Source organism: Desmodus rotundus, chromosome 4 (assembly GCF_022682495.2).
Source record: "Desmodus rotundus isolate HL8 chromosome 4, HLdesRot8A.1, whole genome shotgun sequence".
Classification (NCBI taxonomy): domain Eukaryota; kingdom Metazoa; phylum Chordata; class Mammalia; order Chiroptera; family Phyllostomidae; genus Desmodus; species Desmodus rotundus.
In genome coordinates, this window is record NC_071390.1 from 48,314,785 (window position 1) to 48,320,006 (window position 5,222).

At 46.5% G+C, this 5,222-nt stretch overlaps 1 pseudogene; it reads left to right on the top strand.

Moving 5' to 3' along the window:
• The first annotated feature begins 3,710 nt into the window (after positions 1–3,710).
• LOC112305345 (large ribosomal subunit protein uL1-like) lies at positions 3,711–5,021 on the top strand (annotated as a pseudogene).
• Positions 5,022–5,222: the final 201 nt, after the last annotated feature.

The following is a 5,222-nucleotide window of genomic DNA, read 5'->3' on the forward strand; positions in this document are numbered from 1 at the left end:
AGCTAGAAGTTACTGCTGTTACCTCCACAGACTCTCTATGAAAACCAATACAGCACTTTCGCTTTTTGCCCCTAACATTTCATTGTAAATACTGTGCCTCTGGGCCCAAGCTTTGTTATCTCCTGCACTTGGCCTTGAGTCCCAGCCACACTATTCAGCAGCTGGGTTATCTTGGCCTCATGACTTAACCTCTCTTGGCTTCTCTTTCCCCATCTATAAAACTAATTTTTATGGGGAAACTGGAGAGTTAAAGATTTTAGCTTCAGGCATAGTTGATAGGTTTAGGTGATTAATGCATGTGGAAAACTGTTGTTCCAGGAACTGGAATGCAGGACCTCCTGGCTCTAAGAGGCCTCAGTAATCCAGCCTCTGCGCCCCAGGAAGTCTGAAAGCAGTGGAGATGGTTTCAGAGCCACTGTGCTCCAGGGAGGGAAGTGACTCAGATAAAGAGTTGATCAGCAGATAAAGAAATAGTAGGAAAATTGTGACAGGACTGCAAATCTTATCTGATTAACCTTTTCCCAAACCCCTTACCTACCTTTTCCTTCTCCTTATAAAAAAGTTCGGCTTGAGATGTTAAGATGGTTTTTGAGGTTACAGAACCTGCCGTCTTCTCAGATCGCTGGCATCTGAATAAAACACCCAAGAAGATTCAATTCTTGTCCGTACTTATTGGCTCTTGTACTGAGAGGCAGCCCAAATGCCCACTTTTCCAGTTTTGATTGGAGGAAAAACAGTTCTGTGCTTACTTACCTGGTGAGACTTTGGGAGAATTTAGTGAGATGATATATACCATACTGCCTTGCCTAAGTGCTAAAGAAATACTAACTTCCCTTTATGTTACTTACCTCCTTACTTATCTAGTCTTGATTCCTCAAGGGCAAGGACCACTTTTTCCCTTCTCTTACCCCCCTCCTTATTCTAAATAGGACTTAAGACAAATTTCAGCAGGTTGATGATAAAAATAGAGAAAAAGTGAAGCTATCAACATAAAATGGAGCCAGTGAAGAGACTAATACAGAAATAGATGTCCTCATTTTGGAGGGTCACAGGAGTGACTCTGAGCTTTCTAGCAACCAATGAGAAAAAGGAAACTGGATTTAGTTACACAATTCGACAGTATTTCCATAAAATAAAACAAGCTAATGACTCAGGAAAACACACCCTGGGCAGGATTTTTTCCTTCTCAATATGCTTTCTCCTTGACTTTGTGATTCATTTTGCTAAAAAGCCCATTTATGAAAATCTTTTTCTGAAAGTGACAGAGGTCCTAACCCTGAGGAGAGGCTCATCTTCATTGTCTCCGGCTGATCTAATAGCAAAGATCTAGTTCCTGGACCAGAAAACTAATCTTGCAATAGGCCCCTGTGTCTGAAACCAAAAGCATCACTGCAGATAACAAACAAGATATGTGCACACTGTGGTTGGGCTGTTTTGTTGAAACTCTTGTTTCCTCTCTTGCAGCTTCAGGTTCAATGGGACTTGACCTAAACCAAGTCATGCAGGTCTCAGGCTGATGTAATTTAGACTAGGCCCTAAGTTAATTTGAATTTCCACTTCCACGCCTTGGAGGGCTTATCAAATCCAGCAAGGAGCAAAGCTTTATCGAACACTTCTTTTGTGCAAGGCCCCTGCACTGGGCCCTGCCTAAGAACCCAGGCTTCCAGCCAGCTCCCACTAAAGAGGTCAAGGAGAAAGTATGGGTAACTAAGGCTTTGGGAATTCAGAAGAAGGAGCCTACAAACTTGGGGACCTGGAGAGACCTGGAAATTTCTTGGAGGAGGTAGAATGGGTAGGGGGAGAACAGGAAGGCATGTGTGGTAATGAGGACTCAGGCTAGCGTGGTTCGGTGGTGTTCAGACACCAGGAGGAGCCTGGCCTACATGGAGTGGAGGTCTGAGGTGGGGCAGCAGAAGAGAGTATAGATGTCAGATGTTCTGGGAGGCCAAAGCTGCTAGACCTGCTCCAGCCCTCTCAGGGGATCTTGGAGGGTAATTCAATAGGGACTTTCTGAAACCATTTCTTGGGAGTTTATGGACTTTAAAAAAAATATGTCATCTCTAAGTGAGTCAACACTAACATTTCTGTTGAAGGAAATTGCAGGACTCCAGCCACTGACTTTGTGGGAAATCTGTAGTGTTGCTTTGGATATGTCAAGACTCTGAAATTGGCTTCAGGAATGTTCTTTTCCCATCCTTTGGGGGAGAGCTATGGTTATCTTTATTTTGGCATCTTGGGGGGAACTCAAGGAAGTGTCTTCACCCTAAATATGCTGGTGTCTGAAACATCGGGTTTTTCTTCAGGCCAATAGACCACATTCTTGAAAGAAACTTCCCAGTTACATGGAGGAGAATGGGGAGTCGGTTGGCTTTGGTGTGGGGGAAGGCAAGGGTGAGGACCAGGAGGCTGGAATCTGCAAGGAACAAAGGCAGGGCTCTTCACAGCTGTGGGTGATTTAATCTCCTGTTATCTCCATTCTGCAGGTAAGGAAATGGAGACTCAGAGAGGTTAAAACAAAAATTGCCCAAAGTCACAGAGCTAGAAAGTGACAGGAAGCCAGCTTCGAAATTCAGGTGATGGCAAAGCCCAGCTCTCTCTCTGCCATGCCACTTCTTTAGGGCAAAGAAATACAACCAAAGGCAAACACAAACAACCACCTCTCAGTAGAGGATTCCTGGGCCGTTTTCCCAGAGATTCAGGTGTATGGGTCTGACCCCCCACTCTCACTCCCCCCTTCCCCAGGTGATTCTGATGACCAGCCAGATTTGGGGACTCCCATTATAAAGGAGCCTTCAGTGCAGGTCCACCCTCAGTGGGCAGGGTGGTGGGGGGGGTTCTTTGGGAGCCTCTTTCTGAGTGGCAAGGGGGAGACTTGTAGATGCTAGGCTCTTGATGAGGAAGATGGGACAAGAGCAAAAAAGGAAAAAAAAAAAGAGGAAGTGTTCTTTCTGTGGAAACTCGTATGAGATAGAAGATAAGTGCAGAAGAATGTGTCACACTTGCAGGCCCAAGAAGCTGTGGAAACTGCTGCTTGCTGACTTCGGTTCCCCCCAACACACCCTCCCCACAATAAGATGTCACAACAAGAATCTCAGCTGCCCTCAAGGGCTGGGGACATGAGCAGTGGGGGAACTAACAGAGCCTTGAACCATGGCTTTTAGTACAAACTCTATCACTAAGCAATATAGTCCTTTGAATAAGGCACTCGCTTCTCTGTCCACAGGCTCCCGGACTATAAAAGGAAGGAGCCAGGCTCTGACCTCAGCCTATAAGTCTGTAACCACTTCAGGGGTCCTTAACCCTTTGGAAGAGCCCAGACTCCTTTGAAATCTAGTAGAACTATCAACCCTCTCCTGAGAGAAAAGCACTTGGACTCGAATGTTAGCCCGTAGTCTCAGGGAAATTAATGGACTTTCCAAAGCTTGTTGGCAAAGCCCTAGAGGTCCACGGGCCTATGTTAAGCACAGCTGGTGCGTCTGCAAGCCTCTACGACTGTGTTGTCTAGTGCAGCGGCCGGTCTGAACTGAGGTGTGCTGTGCTCGTCTGGATTTTGAAGACTTGGCATGGAAGAAGAATAAAACTACCTCAATAGTTTTTATACTGATTACAATATATGAAAAGGTAATTTGGATATTTGGGGTTAAATAAAATATTAAAGTTAATTTTACCTGTTTCTTTTGCTTTTTGAAAATGTAATGAGGACATATGCGATGACATACGTGACTGGCATCATGTTTGCATCAGTCAGTGCCGCTCTGTGATGACATCCTGTGACCTGGGACTTGAGGCCTTTTCCACTGAGTCAGGATGTGCCTTCACAATGTCAGCTTGCTTCACCGCAGGTCCATCACTTCCTCTTTCTGGAAGACGCTGTTTCGAGAATGGGCCGGGAAATCTTTGCAAGCTGTAAACAAGCCGTAGGTAAATCATGTGCTCCCCACTAGCTCCTTGAGGGCAGGGACATGCGTACTGTGGCTGGGGTCCTCCACCAATGGCCGCCCAGCAGATGGAGTGATCCATCTTTGGCCACTTATGAGACTGGAGTTCCAGATAATACTGGCGCCTTAGTTCCTAGGGCTGCCCTCATAAAGCTCCACAAACTGGCTGGCTTAAGACAGAAATTTTTTTTACAGTTTTGGAGACTAGAAGTCAGAAATTAGGTGTCAGTAGTGCCCTACTCCCTTTGAAGGCTGTAGGAAAAGATCCCTTCCCTTTTCCTAGCTTCTGGCGGGGGTCTGCCATCCTTGGCTCCGGTAGATGCGCCACTCCAATCCCTGCCACCATGGTCGCATGGCCTTCTTCTGGCTCACGTCTTCTTCCCCCTGTGTCCAAATATTTTCTTCTTATAGAGGCAATTGGAGCTCTTTTCTGGTGCGAGGAATCACGAGCAGCAGAGTCTCCCTTGACCCCCCCTACGAGGCGGAGCAGGAAGTCCTACCCGGGAGCGGTGCAAGCTGGGTGGAGCTGCAGACCAGCTTGAAGAACTCTGACCCTTAGAGAAGGACAAACGCTTCTCAGGCACCGTCAGGCTTAAGTCCACTCCCCACCCCAAGTTCTCTGTGCGTGTTCTGAGGGACCAGCAGTGCTGTGATGAGGCCAAGGCCATGGACATCCCCCACATGGACACTGAGGCACTGAAGAAAGTCAACAAGAATGAGAAACTGGTCAAGCAGCTGGCTAAGCAGTATGATACCTTTTTGGCTTCAGAGTCTCTGATCAAGCAGATCCCACAAATCCTGGGCCCAGGCCTGAATAATTCTGGCAAGTTCTCTTCCTTGTTGACCCACAATGAGAACATGGTGGCCAAAGTCAGTGAAGTGAAATCCACAATTAAGTCCCAGATGAAGAAAGCACTGTGTCTAGCAGTGGCTGGTGGCCACGTGAGGACGAATGACGCTGAGCTTGTGTGCGACATCCACTTCGCTGTCAATTTCCTGGTGTCACTGCTCAGAAAGAACTGGCAGAATGTCCGGGCTTTGCACATTAAGAGCACCACGGGCAAGCCCCAGCGCCTGCACTAAGGCACAGCTTAATAAACCAGGCTGCTACCATTAAAAAAAGAAGAAGAAGAAGACAATTGGATTAGGGCCATAAGAAATGTCCAGACCTGCAATGATTTTTATGAGTTTATTTGAGTCAAACTGATGACAATTGCTCAACAGATTGAGGAAATGCCCTGGAAATTGGCAGTTTGGCATCTTATTTCATACATTACCATCAAA